At 47.5% G+C, this 24,674-nt stretch overlaps 1 protein-coding gene across 1 annotated transcript in view; it reads left to right on the top strand.

The window, feature by feature from the left end:
• The first annotated feature begins 5,131 nt into the window (after positions 1-5,131).
• The window catches only part of LOC310756460 (uncharacterized protein), a 133,414-nt gene continuing 113,871 nt past the window's right edge, over positions 5,132-24,674 (top strand). The window contains exon 1 of the mRNA XM_083600588.1: positions 5,132-5,200. The gene's annotated coding sequence lies outside the window, so the exon portion shown is untranslated. The remainder of the gene's footprint in view (positions 5,201-24,674) is intronic.

Below are 24,674 nucleotides of genomic sequence, written 5' to 3'. Positions count from 1 at the left end.
GGCCCAGCAAAATCTAAGTGCAGCCGGCTCCAGGGAGATCTGGACTGCTCCCACCAGTGAACTGGTGCTCTGGCCACTTCTGGCCGCACCTCTTGGCATGCCTTGCATGTTCGTACCCATTGTTCTATGTTCTGGTCCATTCCAGGCCACCACACATAACATCGGGCTAGCGACTTCATCCTGACCATTCCCGGGTGTCCCATGTGAAGCGTCTCAAGAACCCTGTTTCTCAGTGGTGCTGGGATGATCACCCTATCTCCCCACAGGAGACAACCCTTATGCATGGACAACTCGTGCTGCCTTGTCGCATAAGGCCTGAATTTGTCTTCATGCGGACCACCTGGCCACCCCCTCCCCACCCAAGTGAGCACACGGGAGAGAACAGCATCTTTCCTCATTTTCTCAGCTATATCAGTAGCCGTTACAGGAGCCCCCGGAAGTGTTTCCAGCATCATTGTGTGCTCCGCTGGAGCAGGATCCACATTGCTCCCGCCAGGAAGAGGCAATCGACTCAGCGCATCAGCATGGCACAACCGTTTCCCCGGCACATGGGTCAAGGTGTACTGGAACCCGTTCAGCAATATAGTCCAACGCAACATTCTGGGGGAGAGAATTTGTGGCGTTTGTTTGTTCGAGTTGAACAACCCTAACAGTGGTTTGTGGTCCATTTCAATGGAGAAATGGCGACCATACACATAATCATGGAACTTTTTGATTCCTGCCACAATTGCAAGCGCCTCTTTGTCAATTTGAGCATAGTTGCGCTCCGTGGGCGACAACGTACGGGAATAGAAAGAGATGGGCTTTTCCGACCCATCCGGTTCCCTATGACTCAGCACCACCCCCAGGCCGTATTGAGAGGCATCACATGCCAGGACCAGCGGCTTCGACTCATCGTAATGAGCAAGGACGCTCCTGCTACTCAGCATTCCTCGCAAGGAGTCAAAAGCCTTCTGCTGCCCCTGCCCCCATCGCCACACATTCTTTTTCTGCAACAGTCGATGTAATGGTTCAGCTACCGAAGCTTTCTGGGGTAAGAACGAATGATAAAAGTTAATAAGTCCCAGGAATGACTGCAACTGCGTCTTGTTCTGTGGTCGTGGTGCCTCGATGATGGCCTTAATCTTAGCATCTGTGGGGTGGATGCCTGATGCATCAATTTTAAACCCCAAGAAATCCACAGTTGGCACCCCAAAACTGCATTTTTCCTTTTTCAGTTGCAACCCCACCTCCTTGAACTTGAGCAGCACTGCACGGACACGCGCAACCAGTTCCTGTGGGTCTTTTCCAGCAATCAAAACGTCATCAAAAAATGGCAAGACCCCCGGCAGACCTCTTAACAGGCGTTCCATGAGCCCTTGAAAAATCCCTGGGGCCACACAAACTCCAAATTGTAATCTGTTAACTCTGAACGCCCCTTTATGTGTGACAATAGTCTGTGCTTCCGCTGATTGTGGGGTTACTGGCAGCTGTTGGTAAGCTTGTGCCAGGTCAATTTTGGCGAACACCTTGCCCCCAGCCAGTTTAGCCAACAGATGTGATACGACTGGAATGGGGTATGAGTTTCCCCTGAGTGCCTTATTGATAGTACATTTGTACAGATCCTGACTTCCCCATTTGCTTTAAGGGGCGTGACGATTGGAGTCTCCCACTTAGCAGAGTCCACGGGTGAGAGAACTCCCTGCTTGACCAATTTATCCAGCTCTGCTTCGATCTTGGGTTGCAGTGCAAATGGCACTCGCCTTGGTTTGAGTCGGATTGGGGCCACCCCAGGGTCCAATTCGAAGTCAACTGGGGGCCCTTTATAACAACCCAGTTTTCCATTAAAGAGACCAGCAAATTCTTTGCATAATGCCTCGCTCATCTCAGGGCAGGTTTGGATTGAATTAAGCCCTGATATACTCAGTCCCAGGGCGGGGAACCAGTCAGTGCCCAGGAGACTGGGGCGACTGCCCTTCGCAATCACCAGTTTGAGCACCGCCTGTTTGTCCCGGAACTGTACTCTCACGGCACACATTCCCATGACATGGATGCGGCCCGCTGAGTATGACTGCAAGGTTGCCGGGAAGGGCTCCAGAGGGGGCAACTTACCCCTGGGGAAGAATGTCCTCGCGGTCTGGTCCGACACGATAGTGAATCCAGATCCGGAGTCCACCTCCATGTCGCACAGCTGACCCTCAATCTTCACCTTGACGTGTGCCTTGCCTTGCGCTGGAAACTGCACGACCCTCCCGTTGATCTCCGTTACGTAGTGGCAGTCCTTTAGAACATGGTTTGCCGTGGACAGTCTGCGATGCTCCAGTCTAGTTGCTCCTGTCGCTCCCAACGCCGCCGATCTACAGACCCTGGCGATGTGACCTGTCTTCCCGCACGTCCGGCACATAGCATCCCGGAAACGACAACTCTTCCGCTCATGGTTTCCGCCACAACCAGGGCACCTGCCTCGGTGATCTTTGTGCACTGTGCAGGCCTGACGCACTGACTCGACCCCACGGACTGGGCTTTGGCTCGGAGTAGCCTCTAGCTCGTCCATGGCATGCGCAACTTCTATCTGTGGCTTAGGGGCCTTGCGACTGGCATCAAGCTCTTCTCTTTCATAATTCTCCGTGGCAGTGGCCTCCTTCAAGGCTGAAGCAAGGGTAACCTCTTCTTTAGCCACGATGCGTCTTCTGGCTTTCTTGCTGCTCAGACCACCGATAAACCGATCCAGGAGAGTCTCTTCCAGATCTTGAAAGTCGCAGTGCTGAGCGAGCTTCCGCAGTTCAGCTAGGAATGCAGATACAGACTCCCCAGCACGCTGCTGCCTCTTATGAAACTCCAACCGCCGGGCCATCTTGGTCTCAGTAGGCGCCAAATGGCTTGTCAGGCAGGCAATAATATCTTTGAGAGGTGTCTCACTTAGCTTCGCTGGAGCAAGCAATGCCTTGGCCAGCTTGAAAGTCTCAGGCCCACAGTAGCTCAGGAATGTGGCCCTTCTTTTGCTGGCATCGGTGATCCCTTGAGCAACTGTGAAGAACTCGAAGCGTTTGACGTAGTCTTCCCACGTGTGGGGCTCTGATGGCTGGAAGGGCTCCAATACCCTTGGACTCTCCATTGTCCTGTGGGCAGGGTCGTCTTCTCAGCCGGCCAGTGAGTCTTGTTCTTAGCTACAATCCGGACTCTGAGGCAGGGCTGTGTTTAACCGCTCCTCAGCATTCCGGATCCCATCCTCGTCGCCAGTTGTTGTGACGTGGGGTTTGTGATTTCAGCTCTCTTGACATAATATGCTGGAGACAGTTCTGTAGTAACGCTTCTTTATTACAGCAAACAAGACTGAGAACTGAGGAGGGGAGAGCTACATTTATAGGGACAGGGAACCAGCTAGAAAGGATACATTTTGGAGGGAACAATATCAGGCAATCACAGTCCTGCCTTTTGGAGGAAACCAATAAGACAGAGGATCCAAATACAGCAGCTTAAATGAACCAATAGTAGCTGTACCCTCTGGAACCAAAAGGCAGTTACTTTACCCTAATGCAAATGCAGACAACAATAATACAGATATAAAATCCTTTGACTCAATACACAACAGGGGATGCTGGGACCTCAGAGGCCTTGGGTCCCATGGCTTCCCTTCCCTCCAGCCACCCAGGGGATCCTCCCAGTCATCCCTCAGCCCCCCCAATAGCCCCCTCTGCACCCCCCCCCCCGTCGCACCAGGGCCTCCCCTTCGCACAAAGGACCCACCGCCCCAGAGGGCTCCCAAGACAAGCGAGGAGAGGAGAGGAGGTGGCGGGAAGGGAAGAGGGGCATTTCCCAGGCCGCTCTAGGCAGCTGGGGTCTCCCGCTCCCTTTAACGCTTACCTGGCCTCCCCACTTGGGGATTCCAGCTCAGGGAGAAAGTGGGCAAGGCACCGGGAGGGATCCGGATCCCGCTGTGAGATCCGCTAGATTCAGGACATGACTTGGCAACACTCTGCTGGGCTCCCACCCTGGGAAAAGGGCATACATAGGAGCCAATTCCCAGGGGCCCAGAACCCTTTGGGGGTGATGACATATTGAAGGGGCCATAGGTGGGATAGCTCAGTGGGCAAAGCATGAGGCTCTTCACCTCAGGGTTGTGGGTTCGAGACTCACGTTGGGGAAAAGAGCCCTGAATTGAAAAGTGGTGGAGTAGATGACCATCTGGGAGTCTTGCAACCCATTGCATAGATCCGGGGCCCAGTAAGGGCCCTTTTTGGGGGCCCCTCCCTTCCCCATCACTGCATCTTCATCTCCTTGTCCTCTCTGCCCATCGGCCTCCCTTGCTCGCTCCTCCGGGAGTCTATTTCTGCGAGTCAAGCGGGGGTGCCATGCCCTCTATGATGGGGGGGCAGTTCTTCCCTGTTCAGTTCTTCCTGTATTGGATCCTCAGGGATCCTGCACCTCAGCCCACAAGGCCCCTTTTCTGCAAGGTGGTTCTTTGGCCACTTCTTCCCTGCCTCTGGTTTACAGAAAGCTGCGAAATCTGCACATGCCCAGAGTATGAAGGATTTTCAAAACTGTGGTTATGTTTGTTGTGGGGGAAGAAATCGGGGGGGGGGAGCTGTCTGCGGACAAAGGTCCAGGGGTCCTTCACCTTCGCCTTCCCTTTGGTGGGCATCGCACGTCAGTTTCCGCAAAGGGGCCCCTGGGGGTGCAGGGCAGGGGAGCATCTCTTGGCCCCCCAGGGAAAGAGAAACGTGTGTGTGTGTGTGTGTGTGTGTGTGTGTGTGTGTGTGTGTGTGGAGGGGGGGAGACTTCCAGGATGCACTCTGCCGGTGGGTCCCAGGAAAGGCGCTTTAACATTCACTTATTGAGTCATTTCAAAGTAGGGATCCAGATGCACACTGCATAATGCAGAAACCCCCACCTCCCTTGTCGTCAGTCTGCATAAGATGGGGGGGGGGGGCCTTGATGCAGAGTCCTTGGCACAGATGGAGAAGGGAGGGCAGCCTAGAGCGCAGAAGCAGGAAAACGGCAGGCAGGGAGAGGGAGGGGCGGTCTGGGTGCCCTCGGCTTGCCAAGGGTTAAAAGGAGCAGAGCTGGATTCCTAGAGAGGACAGGAAGGGGAGGGCGGGGAAGGGCAAGGTCCTCCCGAACAGAAGCCCCTCCCTGCCCAGTCCCTTCCTGCGAGCAAAGAGGAGGCTGCTTTGTTCTCTCTGCTTTGCAAAAACTTCCTCGGTGCCCCTCCTGGAATCTGGTGAGTCTCTTCTCTCTTCCCCCTTGGGGTGCAGCGGGGAGAAGGGGGTCCCAGGGCTGCAAGGGGGGAGGCAACCCCCCCGTTCAGCTCATGCATGGGGGGGGGGAGACCCCCAAGTCAGGGAGCAGAGGGTCCTGCCCCCAGTTCCTCTCTGCCAAGCCAGGGAGGGGCTGAGTGTCCAGCAGGTCTGCGACTCTGTTCTTCCTTTGGATCAAGATGCTGCCTTCCCTTTGGGGGAGGAGTCTTTGGGGCAACAAAAAGAGGGCATGCAAATAAGCCCCCTTCAGACTGAGGGGAAAGTCGCATTTGATAACACAGAGAAGCATCCAAGGACTCCGAGGAAGGAGAAGCCCTGTGGAGTGGGGAGATACAGCCCCCCCCCAAGTGTGGAGACTGGAGGGGAGACCCTCTCCCACCATCTACCCAAATACAATTCCCAGAGATCCCTGGCAAGAAGGGGGGATTGGTGACCACTCTGGGAATTGCAGGCTTTGTCTCCTTGCAACTCTCAGGGTCCTGAACCAATTCTGGCTCCCAGGATTCTTCGGAGGAGTCCCTAGGGCCGGGTGAGATCTGGTTTCCAACCTTGTTAAACATCTGCCCCCTCCCAGCAGAGCAAGTGCTGGCATGTGCCACTCTTGGGAGCAGGAGCTGCATCCAGCCTTGCTCAGCTCAATATTTTTAGGAAGACCATGCCCCTCCTGCCCTGGCAAGGCACTGGGGTGCAGCTGCCACCGCCATCAACATCCTGTGCGAATAATAATAATAACAATAGTATTTACCTGCTACCCAGTTCACTGGGTTTTCCCAGACACTCAGGGCGGCTTCCAGCACATACAATATACAGGGCTGCTTTCAGGTGTCTTCTAAAGGTTACATAGTTACTCATCTCCTTGACATCTGATGGGAGCGTGTTCCACAGGGAGGGCGCCACTACCAAGAAGGCCCTCAGCCTGCTTCCCTGGAACATCTCTTCTTTCACTGAGGGAACCGCCAGAAGGCCCTTGGTGCTGGACCTCAGGGTCCAGGCTGAATGATGGGGGTGGAGATGCTCCTTCGGGTATCCTGGGCCGAGGCCATTTAGGGCTTTAAAGGTCAGCATCAACACTTTAAATTCTGCTTGGAAACATACTGGAAACCAATGTAGATCCTTTAGGAGTGGTCTTACATGGTTCCAGCAGCCACTCCCAGTCACCAGTCTAGCCTCCGCATTCTGCAGAACACTAAGTGAATGACACAGAAGTTGCTGCAGACTAAAGTTAGAAAAGCTTTAATTGCTACAAATGGTATAAGGAAACATTTTGCGTGAATAAGGAAAACGAGGAGGTGGCTAAGAAACAGCAGGAGCCAGATCCTATTACCAACCTTCTAGGGTCTCTCAGCAGCTCTAATGATGAGCAGAAAGAGGTTTTGGGCCCAGCCAGCTCAACTCCAAAGTCATCTCTTGCATTGAGATGTGGGGGCACCTACATGTAATAGCTACTCGGCTGTATTCTGCCCATGCTCTGGGGTTGCAGTTTTCAGGCTTGGGGACAGGATGGTGCCTGGTTTTTGCACCAAGTTCTATCCATAAGCCCCACTGAGTTCAATGGGGTCTACTCTCAGGTCACTAGTGTGCAGACCATGCCAGCCTTACGAAGTGGGTTGAGGTGCAAACAGATTAAATGGGAATCACTGGAGATGTTGCAAATGGGGTTTCTGTTGGGAAGGGGCTGCCCCATTTGTGCTTATCCAGGAGCAGGGGAATATCTAGGGCAGGAGAATCCCTGCAGGGCCTCTGAGGCTCCCTTTGTTTCTTCCTCTCTCCCAGGACCCTGCAGCTCGTGGTGGCTTTTCGACTCCTCAGGAAGGATGAAAGAGACTGAATCTGTAAACCAAGCGAGGATGGAAAGGGGAAGATGGACAGTTGACCTGGTCAGGTTGTCTCCTGCATCCCTCCTCACAGCCTCTCAGCGTTCCCTCTCAGGGACTTCCGAGATATCTGGTGAGTCCCAGGGGAGGGAAGATGGGGACATGGATGGATGGGGCTGGAGAGGTACTGGGGCATGTGTATCATTCGTGCACACTCTCCCACCTCTCCAGCCTGCCTTCCAACTCCGTCAAGACCCGGCTGAGGGGGGTGGGGTGCGCCGAAACTTTTTCAGAACATAAAGAAACAATAACAGTAGTTTGCTGCCACCACTTCCTTATCTTAGAACAGCCCTGAAAAGTAACCTAAGGAAGGAGATTATTCTTCAGTTTTTCCAGACTGCCCCACACTGTGTCACTTTTCTGTGTCACAGACAGAAATCCACCAGGCTCTGGTAGGCGACTAAGTGGTCAGGTACTGGTTTGGCTTCCCCGGCAGAAAGGCATAAAAGACAGAAACAGGGAAAAGTCCTTTTTCCAGAATTTTTTAAAAACCAAGATTATTCAAACATAAAAGTTGGCACACCTCTTACAATTCCCAAACAGAAAATAAAAACATTTTTCAATATCACTAACTACAGAACATACAACGAGAATGAAAGTGTGAAACAGAACTGTTCTCCGCATCCCTGGCATCAGGGCAAGTCCTCTTTGCAAGACAATGGTCTCACATGGCAAGGTATGTTAGGGAATTGCAAGTTGGCTTCCTTAGGTTTTATCCCCTTTGAACCCACGTGGATTCAAAACTCAAAAGCCAATCAGTTCTTTAGATTAATTAGCAACTCGCCAATGGTTAGATAGAAGAACAATAACTCAGGCTTATTAGGAGCCTCGACAGCCGAATCCTGTTTATCAAAAGGCCTTGAAGATGAAAAGCATTCCCAAAGCCAGACCAGATTCTTTGAGTTGTAAATTAAGCTTCATAACCTTTTCTACACAGAAACGGCATCTCAGATAGCCAGGTGTCAAGACTACAAATCAGCTAGGAACCTCCTTCCTGCAGATGGAGAAGATAACTTATTCACACTCTTTGAGACAGAAAGTCTGCAATTAAAGAAGCAGATACACATTACCAGAATTCTACAGCGTTTGGCTCTCCCATAATGCTCTTCTTTAGCATGAGCCAAAGTTTTAACTTGCTAAGAGCCAGTGTGGTGTAGTGGTTAAGAGCGGTATCTCCTAATCTGGTGAACCGGGTTCGCTTCCCCGCTCCTCCACATGCAGCTGCTGGGTGACCTTGGGCTAGTCACACTTCTCTGAAGTCTCTCAGCCCCACTCACCTCACAGTGTTTGTTGTGGGGGAGGAAGGGAAAGGAGAATGTTAGCCCGTTTGAAACTCCTTCGGGTAGTGATAAAGCGGGATATCAAATCCAAACTCCTCCTCCTCCTCCTCCTCCTCCTCCTCTTCTTTTTCTTCTTCTTCTTCGATTTCCCAACTTCATTACAAACTCTTTATTGGTAATATATAGAGATAAATTGAGGATTTTTACAATTTTATAAAATGCAAATAAAATTATGTGTTGCGAAACCAGAGAGAGGAGCTGGGGGAAGTCTTGGGGGTGGGGAGGGATTTTTTTTTTTTTTAAGGGGGAAATGGGGGGGGGGAATAATGTGGATGATGTATTTTTGTTAAAATTGTTATGTTGGAATTCCTAATAAAAACATGTGTTTTTTTAAAAAAAGGAATTAAGGGGAAAGATGGTGTTGACCTGGAGTGGTTACAGAATTTCTGGCCTCTCCCCAAGTGCCACGGGCCCTGCTCCAAAGAGAGCTTCTCTAAAGAAAGCACAACCAAAAATCACTCCATTTTGCATGAATAAAGAAAATGAGGAGGTGGCTAAGAAACAGCAGGAGCCAGATCCTATTCCCAACCTTCTAGGGTCTCTCAGCAGCTCTAATGATGAGCAGAAAGAGGTTTGGGGCCCAGCCAGCTCAACTGCTAAGGCATCTCTTGCACTGAGATGTGGGGGCACCTACATGTAATAGCTACTCGGCTGTATTCTGCCCATGCTCTGGGGTTGCAGTTTTCAGGCTTGGGGACAGGATGGTGCCTGGTTTTTGCACCAAGTTCTATCTATAAGCCCCACTGAGTTCAATGGGGTCCACTCTCAGTCACTACTGTGCATACCATGCCAGCCTTACGAAGTGGGGTGAGGTGCAAACAGATTAAATGGGAATCACTGGAGATGTTTCAAATGGGGTTTCTGTTGGGAAGGGGCTGCCCCATTTGTGCTTCTCCAGGAGCAGGGGAATATCTAGGGCAGGGGAATCCCTGCAGGGCCTCTGAGGCTCCCTTTGCTTCTTCCTCTCTCCCAGGACCCTACAGCTCGTGGTGGCTTCTCGACTCCTCAGGAAGGATGAAAGAGACTGAATCTGTAAACCTAGTGAGGATGGAAGGGGGAAGATGGACAGTTGACCTGGTCAGGTTGTCTCCTGCATCCCTCCTCACAGCCTCTGAGCGTTCCCTCCCAGGGACCTCTGAGATATCTGGTTAGTCCCAGGGGAGGGGAGATGGGGACATGGATGGATGGGGCTGGAGAGGTACTGGGGCTTGCTCATTTTGGGGGTGGGATGAGGCAGGCAGGCGAATGGAGTTTGAGAAGGTGGGCACCTTTTTGGGCTCCTCCACCTGCCTTCCAGCGCCTTTGACATCTGCAGGGAATTTGGGCCAGGAATACGTCACAGCTCCCCGGCTACCACGATGTATTGGCGCCAGTACTGTGCTCTGAATGCCCTACCAATGTCAGAGAACTCACTGATCCATTGCGCAGCACTAGAAGCCATGATTCTTTAAATTACCTGATCCTAATTTCAGGACTGATTGCCGATGGGGCCTCTGTGTTTTGCCTTTTTCTTTTCTTTTAGGAATAACTTTTCATTTTCTTTTAAAAACAAGGATCATATAAGACTAATATATGATACAAATATGTAGACTAAATAAATTTGCAGGAATAACATGTCGTTCCTCGTTGGTGATCAATGTATGAGTTCTGGGTTCATGAATTGGTATAAATTGAAACAAAAAAGGGTAAACAGCGGAGAACAGAGAACATTCAACATCGCATAGACGAATTCCTTGTCAGAAGCTCTTGTGACTGTCGTGCTTAGATTAAGTGTGAGTAATAGTCATTTTCCATCTTCTGTTACCAATTAAACTATACAGAGTTGGTCTCCTCATGAAAATGAGAGGAGATTCCAAGTGAAGAAAGATATTTAGAAAAAGGTTTAAATTTAGACCAAATTTAGATTGAGGCAACAGCTGATGGGGAGTGTGCAGGTGAAGATGTTCCTGCTTGTTTCAGAGGAGGCAGGGACGTTGCTGGATCCTGACCAGAGAGCTTTTTCTAAGGAAATCAAGAAGGAGAATTGAGGGATCATGGACCCTCTCGTTAAAATTCCCTGTTAGATCATAACATCAATTTTGAAATTCCATGCCTACCTCTATTTCAGGGGTGGCCAGCTTCCAAGAGACTGCGATCTACTCACAGAATTCAAAACTTGGAGTGATCTACCCCTGTTTTGTAGGGGTTCAGGTCAAAGTTGTGGAGCTTTTATTAGCAACTCACCAAAGGAGCGCTGGGGGGAAAACAGCCTCCAGCCTCGGTTTGTAAGCTCTGTCTTCCATTCTCCAACAATGGAGGGAGGATCCGGGAGGGGGTCAGTGATTGACTGCGATTGACCAAAACCTCGCAGGGATTTACCAGCAGATCGTGATCGACCTGTTGGACACCCCTGCTCTATTTGATGAACCACCACTATTTGGATGGAGACCAACAGCATCTGGGATTCTAACATCCACACCGTGAGCCCTGAATGGAGGGATATCAACTGTTTGTGAATATTCTTTGTCTAGTCATGCCTTTTGAAACAATGACCAGGCTTGTCTGAACCACCCAGGCCTTCTTAAATGTGGGCTTGAGAGTTTTTAGGGAAGTTGAAGTAACTTCTGTCAGGTTTGTTGTTTTGGCTTCTGTTTGCATTTGATTGACCAAAGAGATGACTGACCTTGCATATGGGGTGGATTCCAGGATTGAGCCAAATCAAATCTATCCCAGATAAAAGCCAAGCAATATTTCAGTTAATATCAGCCAACAAAGGCAGTGAAAACTATTGTAAGGCCTCACATCTAACTCCAGTCCTTCCTTTATCACAAGCATTCATTAACTTTGTTCAATAATGGATGTGAACCACGTCCCCTTCGCTCTGAGTGGGGTTGGGGTCCGGGGCAGCGATGCAGAGTTAGCACGACTTACCCTAACGTGGCAGTGCATTGATGGGGGAGGGGTCAGGTGGTGGGTTTGATGGTTCTGTGTCATCTGCGCCCCGGTCACAGTATGCTGGCAGTGTGGCCCATTGGTTTCAAGAGAGTCAGGCACCCCTCAGGCGTGCTCAAATGTTGGGGGGTTGAAGATGCCACACATCTACAATGCCATTAATTTAGACTTCAAGGAAGTCCTCTTGAGGCTGAAACGAAGCACTGTCAAGTCTCTTAGTGAGTTGGGGGGGCGGGGAACTCTGTTCAATAATCTGGAGCTCCATTTCTTCCTGACGCGATAATTATCTTCTCTTCATTGCAGATGGTGATGAATGGGAAGGGAAGAACAAGGGGGACCACAACAGAATCCACATATCGGAGAAATCAAATAAATATTCAGAGTATGGAGAGAACATCGGCCAGAGCTCCCAGTCCACCTCCCATCAACGAAAGAGCTTCATTCGGAGGGATAGCCTCACTTCACATGAAAGAATTCACAGAGGAGAGAGATTGTATCACTGCACAGAATGTGGAAAGAGTTTCAATTGGAAGTACATTCTCACTTCCCATCAAAGAATTCATACGGGGGAGAAACCCTATCAGTGCTTAGAATGTGGGAAGAGCTTCCGTCACAGCAGTAGTCTCACTTCCCATCAAAGAATTCATTCAGGGGAGAAATCCTTTCAGTGCTTGGAATGTGGAAAAAGCTTCAGTCAGAGGCAGGGTCTCACTTCCCATCAAAGAATTCATACAGGGAAGAAACCATATCAGTGCTTCGAATGTGGGAAGAGCTTCCGTCACAGCAATAGTCTCACTTCCCATCAAAGAATTCATACAGGGGAGAAACCCTATCAGTGCTTGGAATGTGGGAAGAGCTTCAGTCGAAAGGACAGTCTCACTTTGCATCAAAGAATACATACAGGGGAGAAATCCTATCAGTGCTTGGAATGTGGGAAGAGCTTCGGTCAAAAGTCCAGTCTCACTTTGCATCAAAAAGTTCATACAGGGGAGAAACCCTATCAGTGCTTGGAATGTGGGAAGAGCTTCAGTCAGAGCAGCAGTCTCTCTTCCCATCAAAAACTTCATAAAGGAGAGAAACCGTATCAGTGTTTGGAATGTGGAAAGAGCTTCAGTAGAAAGGGCACTCTCACTTTTCATCAAAGAATTCATACAGGGGAGAAATCCTATCAGTGCTTGGAATGTGGCAAGAGCTTCACCCACAGTCGGAGTCTCTATTCCCATCAAAAAGTTCATACAGGAGAGAAACCACATCAGTGCTTGGAATGTGGAAAGAGCTTCAGCCACAGCCACAGTCTCACTTTGCATCAAAGAATCCATACAGGGGAGAAACCCTATCAGTGCTTTGAATGTGGGAAGAGTTTCAGTCAAAGCCCCCATCTCATAATCCATAAAAGAATCCATACAGGGGAGAAACCATATCAGTGCTTGGAATGTGGGAAGAGCTTCAGTCAACGCCCCCATCTCATAATCCATAAAATAATCCATACAAAGGAGAAACCATATCAGTGCTTGGATTGTGGAAAGAGCTTCAGTCACAGACAACATCTCACTTCCCATCAAAGAATTCATACAGGGGAGAAACCCTATCAGTGCTTGGAATGCGGAAAGAGCTTCAGTCACAGCGAAAGTCTCACCTCCCATCAAAGAATCCATACAGGGGAGAAACCCTATCAGTGCTTGGAATGTGAAAAGAGCTTCAGTCACAGGCAGAATCTCACTTCCCATCAAAGAATCCATACACGGCAGAAACCCTATCAGTGCTTGGAATGTGGGAAGAGCTTCAGTCACAGCAATAGTCTCACTTCCCATCAAAGAATTCATACAGGGGAGAAACCCTATCAGTGCTTGGAATGTGAAAAGAGCTTCAGTCACAGGCAGAATCTCACTTCCCATCAAAGAATCCATACAGGGGAGAAACCCTATCAGTGCTTGGAATGTGGAAAGAGCTTCAGTCAGAGCCACAGTCTCACTTCCCATCAAAGAATTCATACAAGAGAGAAAACCTCTTAGTGTTTGGAATGTGGGAAGAGCTTCAGTCAGAATGCCACTCTCATGGCCCACCAAATAATTCATACAGAGTTGAAAGCATATCAGCGCATGGAATGTGGATAAAATTTCATTTGTAAATAAGTCAATTCAAGAACTCACAGCAGGGTAAATAATAGAATGGAAGATTCGGAATCTAGTCCAACCCCCGCCCATGCAGAAAAAAACTCATTTCAAGCATCCATGACAGATGGCCATCCAACTTCTTCTTAAATACCTCCAATGATGGAGAGTCCACCCCCTTCTGAGGGAGTTCCTTTTCACTGCTGGCTCTTGCTATCAGAAAGTTCCTCCTGATCTTTAGGAGAAATCTCCTTTTGTGTTGCTTGAATCACCTCTTTAGATTCCTTCAAGACCTTGAGAAGGACTTCTGTAAGTCTGAGAATGTCCAGGGGACTGGACCATGCTCTATATTCAGGGGGGAACCCATGGAGAGGAGTCCCATATAGGGCTTAAGTCATCTGGGCATTGGTCCGATTGTCCAAACGTCCAAAGGAATTCTGTAAGTCTGAGAATGTCCATATTTGGGGGGGACACCCATGGAGAGGTGTTTGATATAGGGCTTAAGTCATCTAGGCATTGGTCAGATTGTCATAATTACAGACATACTTACTGGTTTGGACGGAAGTGATTCTTCTTCCAGGGGAAGCGGTGACTGTGAGATTACAGGTGCTCTTGCCAATATTGTCCAAACGTCCAGTAAAACTTTGACACAGCAGAGCGAATGTTTACCCGCTGAGGTTGATGTATTGGGAGGTTAGGTTTAGGGCCGTGTGGTATTGCTTAATTGTATGTGGGGTCCCTATAAAGGGAACTTCTTCCTCTAGGTGGGAGGGAGACTGGTCAAGTTACCATCAGTTGAATGCAACATTTAAGTTAGATTTTAAAAAATGGATTTGCAGAACAAAACTCACAGTTTGAAAGCTTGCTATATGCTAAGGGAAAACTTCATGAAGATGATGCAAAGGAGTCAATCAAGATTATCAAGACTCTGAAACCAAGCCTTCTGAGGAGGGCTTGAAGGAACTGGGGGTGGGGGGCGGGGGCGGCGTATCCATTTCAAGTGAAGTTTGCCGAAATCTACGCTTGCGACATGGGCTGCCATATGTCGAGATTTTCCCGGACATTTCAGCAATTTCCGCCCAGACGCTGTTTACAATTCTGGATGTATGGCAACCATGTCTATATACAGTGGTACCTCGGTTTTCAAACAGCTTAGTTCCTGAACAACTTTGAACTCGAATGCTGCAAACCTGGAAGTCAGTGTTCCAGTTTGCGAACTGTGCTTCGGAAGCCGAACGTGCTCCTGAGCTTCTGTTTTCACTGTTGCGCTGCTAATTTGTGTCCCCCTGCATTGGAATCAAAGCCTTCTTCCTTCTGTTTTCACTGTTCTGCTGCTAATTTGCGCCCCCCCCCCCATTGTAATCAAAGCCTTCCATTTCCAATTGCAGTGTTCTGAGGTGATATTTGGAGCTTATATCTGGTGCTTTTTTTTTTGCTAAAAGAAATTGCGTTTTTATTTGGCTTTTTCGTTTTTGTGACTGTGGCTTGTTCTCTGTTTTTGATTGATTGTGTGACTGCGGCAATGTATAAAAGCCCCCCCATCCAAACAATGTCTATCAATCAGTGCAGGTAAGAAAAAATAATAATTTTAATTTTAATCTAAAGTACTGTCTTCTTTCTTTTATAGTACAGTACATTGATTATTGCTTTCATTTTATGGATCAATGCTCTCGTTAGATAGTAAAATTCATGTTAAATTGCTGTTTTAGGAGTTGTTTTTAAAAGTCTGGAATTGATTAATCTGTTTTGCATTACTTTCTTTTTTTAAAATTTATTTTATTTTATTCGAGTTTAAGATTTCTTACATACATATATTATGTTCTTACAATTTTTAAATTTTCCCACACAATTTTTAAATTTTAAATTATACCCATTGTCATGAAATCAAAATCTATTGAAAGCTTCCCTTTAAAAATTTCATTAATAACCTTTAGGATTTCCCCCCAGAATTCCTTTACCTCTGGGAATTCCCAGTACATATGGGAAAACCATCCCTTGGCTTGTTTACAGTGCCAACAGCTAGAATTCAATCCTGCTACCATATTAGCAAGCTGGGCTGGAGTTATGTAGCATTTTAGAAAGAATTTTAATTTCAGCGCTCTAAATTTGCTTACTTTAATCTCATCTGTTCCTTTCATTATCCTTTCAACCGTTGCTTCGCTAACTTGTTCTTCCTTACTCCACATCTTTTGAATAAGTTGGGTTGTCTGTTCATTTGTTTGTATAGTTCCTCTACTGGCTCTTCTAAACTCCTATTTCCTGTCTCTTGGACTTTGGAAGTTTTGTTGTATAGTCCTCCAATTTTTAACCAATATTGGTTACCTATATTCTCTGTTACTTCCTGCAATGACTTTAAGGACTCACCTCTATACATACATTTAACTATATGATATCCCAGATTTTCTTCAAAGTCTGGTATACCTGCTGTTGCAGCTTCTTTCTAGAAAATTTAAATATTACATTCCTGGGGGATTTTCTCCCCTTGGGCACTCGGCAGCTATGGGCTCGTTCCACATCTTCTGCCTTCAAACTAACTCCTTGAATACTACTACTACTACTAACTTATTATTTATACCCCGCCCATCTGGCTGGGTTTCCCCAGCCACTCTGGGCGGCTTCCAACAAAACACTAAAATACAATAACCTATTAAACATTAAAAGCTTCCCTAAACAGGGCAGCCTTCAGATGTCTTCTAAAAGTTTGGTAGTTATTTTTCTCTTTGACATCTGATGGGAGGGCGTTCCACAGGGTGGGTGCCACTACCGAGAAGGCCCTCTGCCTGGTTCCCTGTTACTTGGCTTCTCATACTGAGGGAACCGCCAGAAGGCCCTTGGCGCTGGACCTCAGTGTCCGGGCAGAACGATGGAGGTGGAGCATAGCCAGGTTCTCAAAGTTTCTTCCAACTCTTTAGCCTGTATTTCTTCTGGAATTCCTCCCAGAATCGTATTAGCTCTTCTCTGGGGGTCCGGCAATTCTGACCCCTGTTTAGATAGTGTAGTTACTTTTTTTTCATTTTCCTGGGCTAGCTCTTTAGCTTGAATTGCTAATTGCTTCGCCCCCTTAATTTTGACTCCTTGAAGCATTACAATATATAAATCCTAGTTAAAATATTTTTTAAAACTTCCACCACATTCACCACACGTCTCTTAGTTATCTTGCTCGCCTTTACATCTGTTCTTCAATCATTTCCCTTCCTTAGGTTCTTTCATAATCCGTCAAATCTTTATGTTCTCTATATTCTTCACAAGGTTAGTCTAAGCACAGCCAAACTTTCGTATTTGAGCCCTGCTTGTATAAATATTCATTTAAGCATTCCCATTGTTTCTGTATTATAGTTTTGGATTTATGCCTTATTAAATCCGTCAATTTTGCTAACTCCAGGTACTCACATAGTTTACTTAACCAGTTCCCTTTTGTTGGGATATAATTTCCTTTCCAATGACAGGCTACCAACATTTTCAGAATCCAATCTTCAGAATCAGTTGTATATCCTAAATCCCGTTCCCACTTTAGAATATTCTCTCCTTTGACTTCTTGATCTGGGAGGACTTTATCTAATAATCTATATATTTTAGAGAGTGTTTTTTGATTATTTTGTAAAGCCTCTCTTTCTAATTTTGATATTTTATTTCCCAAATCCCCTAGTTTTTATATCTTTCTTGTATGTAGCCTTAAGTTGGAAATATTCTAACCAATTTATTCCCAGTATTTTGAGTTCTTCATATTCTTTTAATTTGATACAGTGGTACTTCGGGTTACATACGCTTCAGGTTACATACGCTTTAGGTTACAGACTCCACTAACCCAGAAATAGTGCTTCAGGTTAAGAACTTTGCTTCAGGATGAGAACAGAAATCGTGCTCCGGTGGTGCGGTAGCAGCAGGAGGCCCCATTAGCTAAAGTGGTGCTTCAGGTTAAGAACGGTTTCAGGTTAAGTACGGACCTCCGGAATGAATTAAGTACTTAACCTGATGTACCACCGTATTTTCATTCATTCCTTCTGCTAAATCTCTATAAGTTGGCCAGGCAATTATTTTTTTAATGTCGAGGTTGCCTCTATTGGAGAGGTCCACCTTGGAGTTCTTTCTATAATTCTCTCTTTTGTTCTTTCCCATACCTCAAATAGGGCCTTTCTCACGAGGCGGTTCGTAAATCCTTTATGCAATTGTATTTTCCCATAGAATAAATACCCATGCCAACCCTGTATTTTGTCCCAGCCTTCTAGTTCCAAAACTTCAGTATCTTTTAGTAACATCCACTCTTTCATCCAACTCCAGCACACTGCTTCAAAATATCTTCTTAAATCTGGGACTGCAAATGCCCCCATTTCTTTTGGCCCCATCATTATTTCTGATTTTATTCTGGCTTTCTTCCCTTGCCATATAAAATTGGCAAGGTCTCTTTGCCAGCTTTTAAAATATTTTGTCCCAATTATTATTGGGATAGTTTAAAATAAAAATAGGATTATCTTTCTGTGTGAACGTAAACAAAGATCCTTGGAGACTCTGGCAGAAGTTGAACAAACAAGAAAGATTATTTTACAGAAGAAAGTTGAAAAAAGCAAAGGATGTGTCAGGAGATAGATAATGTTCTTTCAGGAAACAGTAAACCTATTGATAAATTGTACTAAATTTAGTGTATGTTACAGGGTTCTAAACAAAGTAGTAAATGCACAGCTTTTTTAAACTTCTGTTGCTTTTTTAAAGTTATTCCTCTTCGATGTTACAGGTGTCTAGAGAGGATGGCCAATGCTGAGCTTATTTCCAGTTATTTCACTTCAGCTCCTTAACTTAGTTGTTGCAACTTAATATTTTGATTTTTAAACAAGGTGGTACTTTCTGTCAGTTTCCACGCTCCTGAGGTACTTCTGACAGTATAGAAGACCCAGGGGGTCACCACACCCTTCAAAACTGGTTTGGGATTCTTCTCTTTCTAGAAGATCTTTCCCTTCCTGACTGAAATGAGACCAAAGTAGACAGTATCCTCACAGCTTCTACTTCTACTACTGAAGCTGATGGAAGGCACTCCGGGCCACCGAGGCCATCTGAGCCTCGAGCGACAGCAAAGGCTCCTGGAGTACCCCCAAGCTGTGAACCTGCTCCTTTGGAGGAAACGTGACCCTGTGAAGAGCAGGTGGCCTAGGGAACCACCCACTAACAGTGCCTTGGTCTTATCTGTTAGGATATTTCCGTTCCACCTTAAAAGGGAGCAGGATGTTTGTGTCACAGTCTGCGTATTTCCTGTTCACAGGATGTTTATGTTTTCTATTGCTTTCGTTTCTCTCTGTGTCGGAGACACTGAAGCAGGCAGTCATGTTTTTTTGTTCTGATCAACGCTGAATAAAACGCTGAATAAAACTTGTAAATAATGCTCTCCTGTGTGCGACTTTTGCTGTGTGAATTCTGCTGATAGAGCGTGCATCAGCCCAGGAATGTGGATGCTATTTTCTGGAGCTCGTGTCGCTATTTGCTGATACTGCGTGTCTACGGGAGATCGATGGACGTCCGGAGACGACGTGGAGTCATCATGGACTTTATCTCCCTGGCAGTATCCCAACAACAGGTTTCGGGCCCAGATTCACGGCACTTACAGGAGAGTAAGACTGCGACAGACTGTTGAGGTATGTGGGGAAAACGAAACCAAATGAGGCTTTTCTGTTGCCGCGGCAGCCTCTTTGAACTCCGGCCGGCTAATTGGCCTGGGAGCCGAGCCAAGCAGGCCTCAAGATTTATGAGGAGCCAAGATAAGGAGTCTCTGAAGTGAAGAAGACTCACGGCTCAAGTAAAGAGCTGGAATGGAGTTTTTCCAAGCCTCTGAAGCTGCTGAGTGCCCAAAGTTAAACAGGCACAATTATGAGACCTGGGCAAAATGGTGTGAGAGTTTGCTGCGACAGTTTGGAGTGTGGCATACTGTGAGTGAAGCCCCTCCAGTTCCTCTGACAGAGAAATGGAAGGCTCAGAATTCGAGGGCCATGGACGTAATAGTCTTATCCGTCTCTCTGGAGGAAATTGCTACGCTACCTGGCAACACGACTGCACGTCAGATGTGGAATGCTTTGAAAGTAGCTCATCTGCCGGTCATCCCAGCCCAGAGTTTGACTGCATCGGAGGTCCTGGCTGTTTTCCAGAATGCGAGTGAATGCAGGGATGCTGAGGGCACCGGTTGCAAGCTGCAGGGGGAGCTGACTGTGATGTCATCCCCGGCAGCATACCAGCCTCCAGGGGGAGCCAAGGAGTCGGCAGCTGAGAGCTCTGTTTCCCATGGGAGCCAAGGTCAACTTTGCAGAGGCCGGAAGGCCAGAAGTAAACAGAGACAGATGCCTGCAGATGGCCCGAAGCAGAAGGGGGGTAAAGAACCCACGCCAGTGGAAAACAAGGCTTTGTTTGCTGGCAGAGCTTCACCAAAGGCTAAAGGCAAGGTTGATGGCCAGGAGCAGGGGGGCAAGCAGCAAAAGCCCACGCCGGTGGAAAACAAGGTTTTGCTTGCCAGAAATCCTGCTCCCAAAGCCAAAGCCAGGTTTATTGTGGATTCGGGATGCACCCGCCATGTGACGAAAGAGCGACATCTCTTTATCTCCTTCACACCTCAAGACGGAGAGATCCACCTGGCTGATGTAAGGACGTTGCAAATTGCAGGAGTAGGGACTGTGAAACTTGCAAGTCTGCACACTACCATCAGAGATGTACTTTTTGTTCCAGGTGCTGCGGACAATTTGCTTAGTGTCCCACAGCTGATTGGGCGTGGTTTGAGGTTTCCTTCAAGAGGAGCGGCTGTGTCATCAGGAAAGGCAAAGAGGACATTTTGCATGCAAAGTTTATGGATGGCTTATTCTGTATAACTTATGATGACAATGCTATTATGTCTAATGTTGATTCTTGTTGTGTTGCACAAACTAACAAGGTTCTTCATGCAGGATGTATTCATGATCAACATCGAAGATTTTGTCACATGTCTTGGCAGGCGCTGGCCAAGATGCCTGGGTTGGTTGAGGGTTTGAACATCAAACCCTGTAAGTTTCACATGAAATGTGTATCTTGTGCAGAGAACAAGGTGAAGGTTGCTCCAAAAGGCAAGGAGTCTAGCAGGCAGGCTTCCAAACCCTACCAGCTAGTTCACGCAGACCTGGTTGGTCCACTTGCGCCCTCTTTGGGTGGAGCAAGGTACTTCATGGTTCTAATTGATTCTTTTTCTAGGTACATTCATGTGTTTATGCTTGAGCAGAAATCGCAAGCGTTTCCTAGGTTCAAGGCATTCTGTGCTTGGTTGGAGAATGTTCACAGTAAACGTATCGGCTGTTTGTTTACTGATCGGGGCGGGGAGTTCACTTCTCAGCAGTTTGAAGCTTTCCTGACTGAGAAGGGAATCCAGCATGACTTGTCAACGCCTAGATCGCCATGGATGAATGGACTTGCAGAGCGAGCAAATCAGACTTTGCTTCAAGGCCTGAAAACCTTGTTGCATGATGCCAACCTCCCTGAGAAGTTTTGGGGGGAAGCTCTGTCGACGTTTGTTTATTCCTATAATCGCAGACTGTCATCACCTATTGGTTGTACTCCCTCCGAGAAGATGTTTGGTAAGAAACCGAACGTCAAGCACATGAGAATCTTTGGTTCTGACATTTGGGTACACACCCCACAGAGCAACAAGCTTGGGAAGCGTGGGGCACATGGTTTGTTCATGGGGTACGAAAAAGGTGCATACAGGGTATGGATGACTAACTCTAAGTCCATTAAGTTCACAAGGAGTGTTGAGTACAATCCTAAGTGGGGGGAAAATGTGGGAATTTTCCAGTTACCCAGAGGAAGATGAAGGTGATGTGAAAAAAGCAGATGATGTTGAGAAAGCTGAGGATGAAGATGATGATGATGATGGTGATGATCAGAGTTCGGATTCCAGTTCAGTGGGTGGCGCTGCTGGTGGTGTCAGCGACAGTGATGACACAGCAGACTACAAGAGCGCAAAGGCCTCAGTCAGACCATCTGATGCGTCTGACAATGAACTGGAAGAACCACTGTTCACCATTGGTCACTTTTCTCCTAAGAAAGAGGAGATGAGTCCAGAAGACTTGCGTCTGGTTCGCAGGTCTGAAAGGGCGACCAAAGGCAGACCTCCAAAGAGATTTGCTGATGAGTTTGCTAAGACAGCAACTGCTGTTCTTAGTAGCTCAGAGAAGGTGTGGGAACCTTCAAGCTTCAAAGAGGTTCAGGAGTTAACCTCTGAAGATGCTGAGCCTTGGCTTAATGCCATGAAGGCTGAAGTTGATTCCTTGAACAGGAACCAAACTTGGGAGCTGGTACCGGTAGTCCCAGGAATGAGACTGGTTGGCAGCAAATGGGTCTTCAAGGCCAAGACAGACCAGAATGGCAAGGTTGTCAGACACAAAGCCAGATTGGTTGCCAGAGGTTTTTCACAGGTACCAGGACAGGATTACCACGAGACCTACTCGCCCACCGTCAAATATGAGAGCATTCGGCTGATGCTCAAAATCGCTGCGGAGGAGAAACTGCATGTTTCCCATCATGACATTAATACAGTTTTTTTGTACGGGATTTTGGGGGAGGAGCTGTACATGCTTCCACCTGATGGAATGCAGATACAGAAGGGAATGGTCTGTAAACTGTGGAAATCCTTATATGGTCTCAAGCAGAGTGCCAGGTGTTGGAACACAAAACTCACTGAGACGTTGCTTTCTCTAGGTTTTCACCAGGGCAAAGCTGATCCGTGTGTGTTTGTCAAGGAGGAGGGGCAAAACAAACTGTATTGTTTATGTTTTGTTGATGATCTTCTGATGTTTTGGAAGAATCAGGCTTTCTACCAAAGCACCCTAGCTCAGCTGAAGGAGCACTTTGACATGAAGGATCTTGGTGAGGTATCCAACTATCTTTCTCTGCAGGTGGAGAGGGACCAAGCAGGTAATTTTCTGGTACACCAAACACAGAAAATTGCTGATGTATTAACCAGGTTGAATTTGGTTGATGCAAACCCAGCAGACACACCGATGGTGACAGGTTACCAGGTAGACGGTACTGCTGAAGCGTTTTCTGACACTACGCTGTACAGATGCATTCTAGGCAAGTTGAATTTCATTGCTAGATGTTCAAGACCTGACGTAGCTGTAAGCACTAACCTGCTTAGCAGACATGCTAACAATCCTACTGTTCAGGATTGGAAAGCTCTGAAGCACATAGCCCGTTATTTCAAAGGGACTATGCACTACAGGCTGAGGTTCACCAGTCAGAAGACTGGAGGTCTTGAAATCTTTGCAGATGCAAGTTTTGGAAATGACACCACGGATGGTACAAGCACTTCTGGAGTATGCTACATGTACAACCACTGTTTGTTTGACTGGCTGTGCAAAAAGCAGACGACAGTTAGCCTAAGTTCCTGTGAAGCAGAACTCAATGCTCTGTCATTTTCACTCATGGATTGTGAATGGTTGATGCAACTGTTTAAGGACATCGGAGTTTCTGTGAAATGTCCTATACAAGTGTATCAAGACAATAGATCATGTTTGGCTTTGCTGAACTCAGAGAGTTGCAAGCAAAGAACCAAGTACTTGCAGATTAAGCTACATCGTGCAAGAGAGTGTATTCAAAAAGGACTCATTCAGGTGTCCTACATGCCAGGAAATGAAATTCCTGCTGATCTGTTGTCTAAGGTTGTTAACAGAGAACAACTTAAGGTTTACGTACAGAGGTTGCAATTGGGTTGAACCACAGGTACTACAGGTTACACGGAAAGGGGGAGGATGTTAGGATATTTCCGTTCCACCTTAAAAGGGAGCAGGATATTTGTGTCACAGTCTGCGCATTTCCTGTTCACAGGATGTTTATGTTTTCTATTGCTTTCGTTTCTCTCTGTGTCGGAGACACTGAAGCAGGCAGTCATGTTTTTTTGTTCTGATCAACGCTGAATAAAACGCTGAATAAAACTTGTAAATAATGCTCTCCTGAGTGCGACTTTTGCTGTGTGAATTCTGCTGATAGAGTGTGCATCAGCCCAGGAATGTGGATGCTATTTTCTGGAGCTCGTGTCGCTATTTGCTGATACTGCGTGTCTACGGGAGATCGATGGACGTCCGGAGACGACGTGGAGTCATCATGGACTTTATCTCCCTGGCAGTATCCCAACATTATCTGGATTGAGCTTAAGTTTGTTGGCTCTCTCCAGTCCATTACCGAGGCAAGACACTGGTCCAGCACTTCCACTGCCTCACCTGCAGATGTTAAGGAGAAACAGAGCTGAGTGTCATCAGCGTACTGCTGACAACGTACTTACTTCTGACCTGGCTTACTTCTCAGCAGATGTGCCAACTTGAATAAAATAATAGGAGGGCCCAGGCAATCAATGTCCAGCAGAATTGATCATATGATGCCGTGCACACACACTATTTGAATGGCAGTGCCGGTTAACTTTGGGGGTGCCAGGACCCCACAAATATTTTATTGGCAAAGCCGATCAGCCCCTAGGAGTTGGCTCTTGTGCGTCAGAACCGCAAAGGGCTGGGCTGCAGATTCTTCCACCTGGATCTCTGCAACTATTGAGAAGAGTTGAGTGCTGACCATTCCTGGCTCCCTGGAGCAGTCCTTGTTTCTGCTAATAAAGAGTTAGCTTCACATGCTCTCTGTGATTATTGCTGGCTGGCTCTAGGATTCCATGAATCCAAACTCCCTGGAGGAAGGGGGTGCGGTGGGACTAGGACCCCCACCCCCCGCTTTACTTCAATCAGATACCTGAGCAGGAGGAAGACGCCAAGGCAGCTCTGGAGCCCCTCCAGGAAATTCTCTGCCAGCGTCCCCAACCGTCCCCTGGCAATGCTTGGCTGGGCTTCCCTCCCACACCCTCTTCCTCCCAGTCTAATGGATGATGGGACCTTGGCCCCTAGGAGTTGGCTCCTGGGCCTCTTTCCACCCCCTCCCTGGGGAGTCAACCCTGAGGGCCCTCTTTGGCGATGGGGACCCTCATCTGAAGGACAGGGAAGGTCAGGGTTCGAATCCCAACGACGGGGTGAGCTCCCATTGCTCTGTCCCAGCTTCTGCAAACCTAGCAGTTCAAAAACATACCAGTGCAAGTAGTTGTGGCATTTCTGTGCACTCTGGTTTTCACCATTGTACCCTGTTGCGCCAGAAGCGGTTTAGTCCTGCTGGCCACGTGACCCGGAAAAGCTGTCTATGGACAAA

The sequence above is a fragment of the Podarcis filfolensis genome (genome assembly GCF_964270895.1).
Source record: "Podarcis filfolensis genome assembly, chromosome: 2".
Lineage (NCBI taxonomy): Eukaryota > Metazoa > Chordata > Lepidosauria > Squamata > Lacertidae > Podarcis > Podarcis filfolensis.
Note: the sequence above shows the minus strand (reverse complement) of the source record. Positions and strands in the feature narration are given on the sequence as shown.